The following is a 13,633-nucleotide window of genomic DNA, read 5'->3' on the forward strand; positions in this document are numbered from 1 at the left end:
CGTGTATGACTTGCAAAGTTTTAGGTTACCAAACGGTTCGACAAAGAGTTTAAGTTTACAAAAGTTATAAAGTATAAATGAAATAACCTGTGACATAAAATAAGTTGAAATCACGAATGCTATCAATAGCGTATGCATGTAAACATTAAGTTTGAATCAAAAGGAGCTATCACTAGCGTATGCATGTATACTTGACCCCAAGCAAGTAATCAAAGTGTGCGGAATCATGTATCAAGTAGCCAAGTATGAACCTGAGAAACATATAGAAAACTGTCAACGAAAAACGTTGGTGAAATCATAGGTGTATTTGTAAATGTTGTTTTTGAACCACAAGATTTAGTATAAGTTGATTATCCAAATCGTTTGCATTCCGAAGATGTTGTACGTTTGCCGAGCACCCAATTATCAAGGCTTAACTGAATGGTACCTCTGAATCATAGTGTTAGAACCTACACTATACCCGAAAATATATTTCATCCACCGACGGTAGCGAACCATCCGAATGAGGGTTCATCAAACCCGTATGGCCACACAACATAAGTTCACGCTTACACTTACACCCTACAACTGTAACTGATGATAATTGAACTTGAGGATTTTTGTTCTAACTCGTGTGTGGAATGTTTGTCTCATACTTGTGTTCAAAGTATAAAAGTATAAACCGTATATGTTTCTCATCCCATGATTTAAAAGTATAAAAGTTGTTGAAAAGATGGGACTATGATCTCACCTTAGTTGCATGCCAAAGTACTTGTAATTAAACATTGTGCAATGAAAGTTTCTTAGTCTTGACCTAAACAAATAAGTTGTATCAATTACCGGTTACGACACAAGGTCGGGCGAAATGTGTTCAATTAGTCCTATGGCTCGTTACGACTCAATTAATATAGCATGTGAATCACGTTGTCAAGTTTCATGCAAGAATCGAGTATAAAAGAAGATTAGAACGATTGCATAAGTATTTGGTTAAGTTTGACTAAAAGTCAAACTTCGTCAAAGTCAACAGGGTCGGGTCGGGTATCCGAAAATTTTTCTTCAATTAGTAATCATATATAAACATGTTGGCCAAGTTTCATGTTAATCGGAGGTGCGTAGCATAGTTAGAATTAAATGTGAAAACGCAAATTTAGACAGCCCATGACACGCCATCTGGACGGCGTCCAAAATGGCTGGCCGACGTCTAACAATGAAGGACTGGACGGCGTTCAAAGGGTGGGATGGCGTCCAAAAACACCTGGGTTGCTGAATGCTGAAATTTCACAAGTCTCGAACCAAAACTCATTCAAACACAAATTATGAACCGCAAACACTAAAAACGCATACCAATGTTGGAAAGGTATTTTGACAAGGAATACAACTAAACACATATCATCAATCAAGTTCATCATTTTTAACAACAAAATCCTCGTCGAATGATCATTATCAGATGTTCAAAGTTCATAAACACATAAGATGATTCGGGCATCCAATTTACACATACGATATGTCGTTTCGAAGGTAATTAAACATACAATGCAACTAAACATTTATCAACAATGCTCATTATCGTTTAAGACCTCAAATGTTCATATCAAACTTCACCAAACCTTAACCAAAAATCATCAATTCAATAATCATGTTAATGTGAGATTTTCATGTCATCCAATATACCAAATCGAAGCATATGAAGTAACTAACTCATTGAACACACAAACATTAACATCTAAACACATTTCATCATCCAAAATCAAAGATTAAACAAACCCTTTTTCAAGTTCATGCTAGTTCATGCAAAATAACAAGATCGAGCATACAAATTACATATACATCAACCTAATGAGCCATAGACACTAACTAACACCATTTCAAGTTTATAAATCGAATTTGAGAAATCTAGATTTTTTAGAAAGTTACCCAAAAGAGATGAAATTAGTATCAAAATGTAGAGGATGAATGGAGGATTCCAAATGTACAATTTGTTTTGTTGGAAGCTTGCTAGATCGAATTTAGATGATGATTGTTTGATTTGGGTAAAAGTGGAGTTCTTGAACTAGAGAGAAAAGAGAGGTGGGAGGTGGATGATGAAATGAATGGAGGAGGTGAGGTGGTTGACTAGTTGACCTAGTCACCACTTTTCCACTTGACATGATTAGTCCCTCAAGTTTAAAAGCGGGTGCGTGAATTAACCGAACGAATTATTTTGAATACGCTAGAGTAAACGAGAGATGTTATAATTAGATAGCGGGAAATATTGAAACGCTAATTAACGAAAGATACGAATTTAAATAATGAAAGATATTATCTAAAAAAAAGACGGGCGTTAAAATAAATTAACAGAAAAAGTCGGGTTGTTACATTACCCACACCTTAAAAGAAATTTCGTCCCGAAATTTAGTTGGAAGTAGTAGTTACGAATGAGTGAGGGTACTTCCTTTTCATTTGATCTTGTCTTTCCTACGTAAACTCGGGTCCTCCATTGGTATTCCAACGAACTTTGACAATCGGGATGTTACATTGCCTTAAGGTTTAGTGTCACGATCCATAATTTCAACCGGGTCTCCTATGAGGTGGAGTTTGTCATCGATAGTAAGCTCATCGAAGGGGATAACAAGTTCTTGTTCGGCAAGACACTTCTTTAGGTTTGATACATGGAATGTAGGATGAACGGAATTCAATTGAGTCGGAAATTTAAATGGTATGCGACGGGTCCAATACGTTCCAAGATTTCAAAAGGACCAATATATCGCGGATTTAGCTTTTTATGTTTTCCCGAAACGGATTACACGTTTCCAAGGTGCGACTTTTAATATTACGTGGTCACCTACTTGGAATTTGAGAGGTTTACGTCTAACATTGGCATAGCTCTTTTGGCGACTACGGGCCGTCTTGAGCCCTTCTCGGATTTGAACGATCTTAATGTTTATTTCTTGAATGAGTTCGGATCCGGTGATTTGCTTGTCACCTACTTCGGCCCAACGAATAGGAGAACGACAATTGAGGCCATGTAAGGTTTCGAAAAAGAAAATGCGGCGTTAATACTCGAATGATAGCTATCATTGTAAGAGGGATCGGTTAAGGGCAATAATACAAGTTCGTAATATGTCTTCCAAGGTTTGAATCATACGTTCGCTTGATCTGTCAGTTTGTAGATGTTACACGGTACTCATGTTTAAACGTGTTCCTAAGGCTTCTTGTAAATCTAGAAGTGAAACGAGTATCTCGATCCGAAATAAATGACAATGGCACACCGTGTTGGAATAGCATTCCTATAATGCATAGTTGTACAAGTTTTTCCCATCTTGTCAGTTTCTGGAAAGCGTTTGTTGGAACAAGTTTCTTATCGGTTTCTGAAAATGTTCGTTAGGACTATTCACCTTCGAGGCGAATACTAGTACAATGTGAAGAGTCTCTCTCTCTCCATTGAGAATTTAGATAAAAGATTTCCTTATACAGAAGTATGAGCGTAATGAGAGGAGGAGTTTTCATTTTGATATAGTCACATCGCGCATCTTGTGGTCATTTGTTGAGACTTAGTGGAGACGAGATAGTACATGTAGTTGTATAATTCGGAGTTGAGTAGTAGTTAGCCATTTATCAGAAGCATAAGGATGGTAAGTCAATGAAGGAAAAGGTATCCCTGGATTGTGTGTTATCTTGGGTTCCGGTAATATCAGACGGCAACAGTGAAATAACAGGGTCATGTAACATGGTACGGGGTGATGAGAAGGTTGATCAAGCCCATAATTAGGTATCCAAATTTCTTCAGGCAAAATAACGAATTTCAGTTTCTTTGATTTCGAGTCGAGAGAGGATGCCTTTCAGGTATTCACTTAGAAATATTTTCGTATTGGAGCTCCATATGGTGCTACACGAATTTGGCTAGTAAGGTCGGTGTGGATAATCATGTTTAAGGTTTGGACACGGAGAGGTTTAATTCTTTCCTTTTGGCTCAAGGCGTCGGCTACAACATTTGCCTTGTGTAGCAACCCGTCCTAATCCATCTGGACGAATACATTACATTTGGTTACATCGCGAGGTATTTGACCTCTATATGATACATTTTACAAACATTGCATTCATTTTTAAAAGACAATCTTTATTTACATTGAAAGTTGACGGCATGCATACCATTTTCATAATATACCCAACTATAATTGACTCAATAATAATCCTGTTGAATTCAACGACTCGAATGCAACGTCTTTTGAAATATGTCATGATTGACTCCAAGTAATATCCTTAAAATGAGCTAATACATAGCGGAAGATTTCTTTCATACCTGAGAATAAACATGCTTAAAATTGTCAACCAAAAGGTTGGTGAGTTCATAGGTTTATCATAGCAATCATTTCAATATTTTAATAGACCACAAGATTTCCGTTTATAAATATATGTACACTCGCAAGTGTATAAAAGTATTCTATAAGTTGTTGAGCGCTTCGGTAACCATACTTAACAATTAATGTGGCATATTCCCTTTATTATGAAATCTCCCTGCACTGTACCAAGTATAGTAAAAACGAAGTACTATGCAACCATTTATGATACTAGAGCGACTAGCCCGGTTGGGGTGGTCAAACCCGATAGATCTATCAATAGGATTCGCGCTTACATCTTCTTCCAATATGTAAATATTAGTTACCAAGCTATTAGGGAAGATATGCAAGGTGGTACATCTCAACGTAGAATATATTTTAAGTACTTGTGTCTATTTCGTCAAACATAAAAGCAGCGCATGTATTCTCAGCCCAAAAATATATATTGCAAAAGCAATTAAAAAGGAAGCAAATGAAACTCACAGTACTGTATTTTGTAGTAAAAATACATATGACGACATTGAACAAGTGTAGGGTTGGCCTCGAATTCACGAACCTATATCATTCATATTTATATTAAAACCTATAATCGTAACTGAACAAAATTTATTTATTATATCTTGATTTATATATTATATATATTTAATTTGTGTATATATTTAAAATGATTAATATTTATATAGTTATATTAATATATCCATATTTATATATATATATAGTCGTTTAGTGTTATATTTAAAAAAATCAATAGTTTGTTATATGTAAGTATTTATATAATTAATATTTATAGATCTGATATATATATATATATATATATATATATATAGTTATATAGTTATGTGAAATATTAATATAATTATATTATATGTAATAAGTATATTTTATGCACAAAATATTTATTTATTTAAAAAGATAGTTTTGATACAAACAATTTACTAATAATAATAATAATAATAACTTTATTAAAATGATAATATTAATAGTAATAATGATATTGTCAATAATGATACTTTCGTTTAATAATAATAATAATAATACTAATGGTTACCAAAAGTGATACTAATACTAATACTGATGAGAATAATGATAACTTGTATTATTTTCATAATAATAATAATAATAATAATAATAATAATAATAATAATAATAATAATAATAATAATAATAATAATAATAATAATAATCCTAATAATGATAATACTTATATTGATATTAATTTAGATTATATTAATGATTGTAGTAGTTATTTTAATAATATTAACATAATAATAATAACAATACTTGTATTAATATCGTTAATAATTATTATGATAATAGTAATCAAACTTGTAATTTTTAATTATAACAATAATAACTAATATTAATATTAGTAATAATTACTATAATATTGGTCACAATAACAATTTCTAACAATAATAACAATAGTAGTAGTAATAATAATAATAATAATAATAATAATAATAATAATAACAATAATAATAATAATAATAATAATAATAATAATAACATTAATAATAATAATAATAATAATAATAATAATAATAATAATAATAATAATAATAATAATAATCCTAATAATGATAATACTTATATTGATATTAATTTAGATTATATTAATGATTGTAGTAGTTATTTTAATAATATTAACATAATAATAATAACAATACTTGTATTAATATTGTTAATAATTATTATGATAATAGTAATCAAACTTGTAATTTTTAATTATAACAATAATAACTAATATTAATATTAGTAATAATTACTATAATATTGGTCACAATAACAATTTCTAACAATAATAACAATAGTAGTAGTAATAATAATAATAATAATAATAATAACAACAATAATAATAATAATAATAATAATAATAATAATAATAATAATAATAATAATAATAATAATAATAATAATAATAATAATAATAATAATAATTTAACTCGTACGTTCCCAGTTTCCATTTATCCTCTTCAATTTGAAAATCGATCAAGGATCAAATCATGTTATCAACGAGTTTCTTAATTAGTTTTAAGACCAGAAATTGATACAAAAACGACTCTCAAACTTGGTTAAATCAATTTAAATAAAACAGAAAGGAATTGAGCTGTAACAGCTTAATTATGCGCGTTCATGAACATAAAATCAAATTCGAGATTTTCGAATGTTCTAGTCTGAGATTATAACATGAAAAAGTTTGTAAATACCTCCTACAAACTATAGGAAACATCAATTTAACCTAAATCAAAACAGAAAGTTCGAATTTGACTGAAGAACAATTGTTGACTTTTTGATTTCAAAACTTTGACCTCAAAATTAAAGTTCGATAATAAGAATTGGAAACCAATATTTTGCAGATAGATTAAGTAAGAGATTCCTAACAACCCTACAATTATAGATTTTGAAATTTGTTTCAAATTCGAGCTTTAAAAAAAATATAACAAGAACAGGGCAGTCGCTATGTTCTTGTTCTTTTTTTGATAGATTTCGAGCACTTAAAATCTGTAAGAAGTAATGGTAAGTGGTAGTTGATAATGTAAGGTCGACAGGTATCAATTATCACTAAATGTGATCGATTCTTATAGTGATTAAAGGTAGACAGAAAGAATCAATTCGTACATGAAAAATAAAAAAAATAAAAAAATAAAGAACAATATCGAATTGTACTGAATTTGTATTGTTTTGGTAATTTGATTCTGACTTCTAACAGAATGGAGATAGATACAAAAACTGAATACAGTTGATCGTGATATGAATTTGATCGTGACTCTTTTATACATAAATTTGTATTAATAAATATATTATTAATAATAATATTGATAATATAATACAAAATACAAATACTAGTAATAAAAAAATAATATCACTAATTCTATTAATAATAATAATAAATAAAAATGATAAAAATGTTAATTTTTAATAAGTTCAATAATAATCATAATAAAAATGATAACAATAATATTATTTATATTACTAATTACTAATAATGATATTAACATTATTATTGATAATAATAACAATATACTAATTTTTACATACCAAATTTCATTTCTATATATTATAAATAATACTTTTATTAATACTGTTATTACTATTTATTTTAATGAAAGTGTTAATAATATAGAATTTATATTTTAATTTGTAAGTAAACTTAATATGTTGAGATTACATATTATTAACTACGTAATATTTAATAACTATCTAAATCATATTTTGATTACTTATTTTGTATATATATTATAATATACATATAATATTAATTAGATATAGAAATCCTATATATATGTGTGTATATTTATTCATTTTAATAACAACTTTGAATATATGAATTTTTACATTTTTAACTCAAATGATTAAATTGTATTTTGTTATATCAATTTTTTATATAAATCTAAAATTTTAAAATTATACATATATATATATATATATATATATATATATATATATATATATATATATATATATATATATATATATATATATATATATATATATATATATTAGTAGTAATAATAATAATAATAATAATAATAATAATAATAATAATAATTTAACTCGTACGTTCCCAGTTTCCATTTATCCTCTTCAATTTGAAAATCGATCAAGGATCAAATCATGTTATCAACGAGTTTCTTAATTAGTTTTAAGACCAGAAATTGATACAAAAACGACTCTCAAACTTGGTTAAATCAATTTAAATAAAACAGAAAGGAATTGAGCTGTAACAGCTTAATTATGCGCGTTCATGAACATAAAATCAAATTCGAGATTTTCGAATGTTCTAGTCTGAGATTATAACATGAAAAAGTTTGTAAATACCTCCTACAAACTATAGGAAACATCAATTTAACCTAAATCAAAACAGAAAGTTCGAATTTGACTGAAGAACAATTGTTGACTTTTTGATTTCAAAACTTTGACCTCAAAATTAAAGTTCGATAATAAGAATTGGAAACCAATATTTTGCAGATAGATTAAGTAAGAGATTCCTAACAACCCTACAATTATAGATTTTGAAATTTGTTTCAAATTCGAGCTTTAAAAAAAATATAACAAGAACAGGGCAGTCGCTATGTTCTTGTTCTTTTTTTGATAGATTTCGAGCACTTAAAATCTGTAAGAAGTAATGGTAAGTGGTAGTTGATAATGTAAGGTCGACAGGTATCAATTATCACTAAATGTGATTGATTCTTATAGTGATTAAAGGTAGACAGAAAGAATCAATTCGTACATGAAAAATAAAAAAAATAAAAAAATACAGAACAATATCGAATTGTACTGAATTTGTATTGTTTTGGTAATTTGATTCTGACTTCTAACAGAATGGAGATAGATACAAAAACTGAATACAGTTGATCGTGATATGAATTTGATCGTGACTCTTTTATATATAAATTTGTATTAATAAATATATTATTAATAATAAGATTGATAATATAATACAAAATACAAATACTAGTAATAAAAAAAATAATATCACTAATTCTATTAATAATAATAATAAATAAAAATGATAAAAATGTTAATTTTTAATAAGTTAAATAATAATCATAATAAAAATGATAATAATAATATTATTTATATTACTAATTACTAATAATGATATTAACATTATTATTGATAATAATAACAATATACTAATTTTTACATACCAAATTTCATTTCTATATGTTATAAATAATACTTTTATTAATACTGTTATTACTATTTATTTTAATGAAAGTGTTAATAATATATAATTTATATTTTAATTTGTAAGTAAACTTAATATGTTGAGATTACATATTATTAACTACGTAATATTTAATAACTATCTAAATCATATTTTGATTACTTATTTTGTATATATATTATAATATACATATAATATTAATTAGATACAGAAATCCTATATATATGTGTGTATATTTATTCATTTTAATAACAACTTTGAATATATGAATTTTTACATTTTTAACTCAAATGATTAAATTGTATTTTGTTATATCAATTTTTTATATAAATCTAAAATTTTAAAATTATACATACATATATATATATATATATATATATATATATATATATATATATATATATATATATATACGCATATCTATTTACAACAAATGTTCGTGAATCGTTAGAAATGGTCGAATTTCAGATGGATATATGCAAATGGTTCAGAATTTCTAGATTCAACTTAATAAACTTTGTTTATCGTGTCGAATTCACATAAAGAATAAGTTTAAATTTGGTCAGAAATTTTCGGGTCGTCACACCTTTCTCGGATGGTAACGAAGTTCACAATCATAATCGTTTAATGTTTTGGTCCACCGTCGTTGTCTCATGCTGAGTTGTTTTTGATCGAAAATGCGTTGCAGGCTTTTATGGTCGGTGAGAACGGTACTTTTGGTTCCATAAGGATAGTGTCTCCACATTTTAAGTGCAAGGACAACGGCTCCAAGTTTGAGATCGTGTGTCGTATGGTTTTGTTCGTAAATTTTCAATTGTCGGGAAGCGTAAGCAATAGCTTTCTTTCGTTGAATCATCATTTCCTTCAGGAAAAGATAAGATCGGTGCGGTGGTTAACTTCTTCTTTAAGATTCGAAATGCCGATTCTTGTTCAGCGGACCAAACGAATTTCTTTCCTTTGTGAGTTAACGAGGTTAAATGACGAGCAAAACGTGAAAAGTCAGAAATGAATCTTTGGTAATAACAGGCGAGATCATAAAATGGACGAATATGAGTCAAAGTCGTGGGAGTTTCCCAATTACGTATGGCTTCAATTTTCGTGAGATCGACTTAACACCTTGACTACTCACAACATGGTCTAGAATTTGGACTTCGTTTAACCAAAATTAACACATGGAGAATTTGGCATAGAGTTGCTCTTTTCTCTAGAACTCGAGTGTAAGACGGAGATGTTGTTCGTGTTCTTTTCTCCTTCGGAGTATATTAGGATGTCGTGGATGAATACGATGATGGAATTGTCTAGATAAGGCTTGCATACGCGATTCATAAGATCCATGAATACGGTCGGAACATTAGTTAAACTGAACGACACTAAAAGGAATTCATAACTACCGTGGTGAGCTCGGAAAAAGGTTTTGGAGACATCTTCTCCCTTAACCCACAATTGATGATAAACGGATTAGAGGTCGATTTTGGAATACACACGAGATCCTTGTAATTGATTAAGAGGTCATCGATACGGGGAAGAGGATATCGGTTCTCAACTGGTAATTTATTTAGTTCACGATAATCGATACACATTCTTAGGGATCCATTTTTCTTCTTAACGAATAGGATCAGGACTCCCCATGGTGAACGGCTGGGTGGGATAAAATCACGGTCAAGTAGTTCTTGGAGTTGACTTTGTAATTCTTGTATTTTGGATGGAGCAAGTATATACGGTGCATGTGCTACAGGTGCGGCTCTCGGGATAAGATCGATTTGAAATTCAACCGGTCGATGAGGTGGAAGGCCCGGAAATTCTTCGGATAATACATCGGAAAAATCACTAATAATCGGTACATCTTCGATACGCTTCTCATCGGGCTCGACACTCTTAACGTGGGCTAGGATCACAAAATAACCCTTATGAAGATGTTTTTCAACGTTGAGGCACGAAATGAGGTTGAGCCCGGTGCAACTCTTTTTGCCATAAACAATCAAGGGTTCACCGTTCTCGATAGGAATACGAATGGTTTTGAGATCACAAGGAATGTTGGATTTTGCCTTGACTGACCAATCCACACCAATGATTATATCGAAATTTTTCTTGGTCTAGAGGTATTAAATAGATTTTGAATTCTTTACCCACCATCATTTTGAGCCATTGGGACTTTGGTATGACTTACTGTAATATAACCACGTCGATCAAGTGTCGTTATATTTCACTAATTCATACCTCCATTCCAACACCTCTCCATATGGTTAAGTTTGTATAATCGTGAAGATTACAAATGAATAAGGTGTAACGACATCTTTAACGAGACTCGTATTTAATCGAAAGAGTTTGTGCAATCCCTGAAAATATGTTTCTCGCAGGAAATGTATAACTGATTGTTCACGTCAAAACGTTCAAGGTCGATTAGTGGTATCCCGGGTATAAAGAGAGTAATGGATCGTGGTAACAAGTAGTATGCAACAGTAGTGATAGGTAGTGATGACGATACTCATCAAGAGTAGTGATAGTAGTAAGGAATGGTGATATGTGATGTGAACGTTTTACCACACTGGTAGATAGTAATCCGGGACGGCGGCGAGAAACATGGGAAGACAGAATTTCCAAACTAGTTTAACGAATGAAGTTGCGTCATCATTACGCGTATGAATCTTGAATTTACGTGTTTTACCCGAAAGTGGCAGAGTACGAGTTCGCATGACGAGAGTTAGGTACAATTAAGAAGTTCACCATAGAAAGTTTTCAAGTATAAATGCACAAGTAGTCAAGTAAGTGCTATCTATAGCAAATGTTGGTCAGAATGCAATGGCTAACTATCGGGTTGTAGTCTAGACTCACTAATGCGTTCTAACGACTCTGTCAGACACATTAATGCATATCCTAAATCCCTACAACCAACGCTCTGATACCATCTGTAACGACAGAAGGGGACCACGTCCCACCTAGTGCCTTTCCAGCTAACCGCTTGGTGACTACTGAGCGTACCATAGACACTGATTTTACGGCCCGTATTTCTGCCAAACTGCCAACCCTCCTAAAAAAGGGACCGCAAGGGGTAAGAGCCAATGCTTCATCACAGGTTACACTGTGAGAACCCCCTCTATGATTAACTCGCCAAAAAGCATAGTCCGTTCAGGGTGCCCGGCGTGACAGCCGGACGCGTGACTACCTTTACGACTAAGGTTAAACTAGCTCTGATACCATCTGTAACGACCCGACAAAATCTCCATTGACGGCGCCGTCAACTTAGGTCCCGTTACGTGGTCATAGTCCCTAAATAAGACGCGTTTGACCAAAATTATGTCACATTCATTTGAAACGTGTATGACTTGCAAAGTTTTAGGTTACCAAACGGTTCGACAAAGAGTTTAAGTTTACAAAAGTTATAAAGTATAAATGAAATAACTTGCGACATAATATAAGTTGAAATCACTAATGCTATCAATATCGTATGCATGTAAACACTAAGTTTGAATCCAACGGTGCTATCACTAGCGTATGCATGTATGCTTGACCCCAAGCAAGTAATCAAAGTGTGCGGAAGCATGTATCAAGTAGCCAAGTATGTGTAGTGACCCGAATTTTTCCATGTTTATATATATTAATTGAGATTGATATTTACATGATTAAATGTTTCCAACATGTTAAGCAATCAAACTTGTTAAGACTTGATTAATTGAAATATGTTTCATATAGACAATTGACCACCCAAGTTGACCGGTGATTCACGAACGTTAAAACTTGTAAAAACTATATGATGACATATATATGGATATATATATAGTTAACATGATACTATGATAAGTAAACATATCATTAAGTATATTAACAATGAACTACATATGTAAAAACAAGACTACTAACTTAATGATTTTTAAACGAGACATATATGTAACGATTATCGTTGTAAAGACATTTAATGTATATATATCATATTAAGAGATATTCATACATGATAATATCATGATAATATAATAATTTAAAATCTCATTTGATATTATAAACATTGGGTTAACAACATTTAACAAGATCGTTAACCTAAAGGTTTCAAAACAACACTTACATGTAACGACTAACGATGACTTAACGACTCAGTTAAAATGTATATACATGTAGTGTTTTAATATGTATTTATACACTTTTGAAAGACTTCAATACACTTATCAAAATACTTCTACTTAACAAAAATTCTTAGAATTACATCCTCGTTCAGTTTCATCAACAATTCTACTCGTATGCACCTGTATTCGTACTCGTACAATACACAGCTTTTAGATGTATGTACTATTGGTATATACACTCCAATGATCAGCTCTTAGCAGCCCATGTGAGTCACCTAACACATGTGGAAACCATCATTTGACAACTAGCATGAAATATCTCATAAAATTACAAAAATATGAGTAATCATTCATGACTTATTTACATGAAAACAAAATTACATATCCTTTATATCTAATCCATACACCAACGACCAAAAACACCTACAAACACTTTCATTCTTCAATTTTCTTCATCTAATTGATCTCTCTCAAGTTCTATCTTCAAGTTCTAAGTGTTCTTCATAAATTCTACAAGTTCTAGTTACATAAAATCAAGAATACTTTCAAGTTTGCTAGCTCACTTCCAATCTTGTAAGGTGATCATCCAACCTCAAGAAATCTTTGTTTCT

The sequence above is a fragment of the Rutidosis leptorrhynchoides genome, chromosome 2 (assembly GCF_046630445.1).
Source record: "Rutidosis leptorrhynchoides isolate AG116_Rl617_1_P2 chromosome 2, CSIRO_AGI_Rlap_v1, whole genome shotgun sequence".
NCBI classification, from domain to species: Eukaryota; Viridiplantae; Streptophyta; class Magnoliopsida; order Asterales; family Asteraceae; genus Rutidosis; species Rutidosis leptorrhynchoides.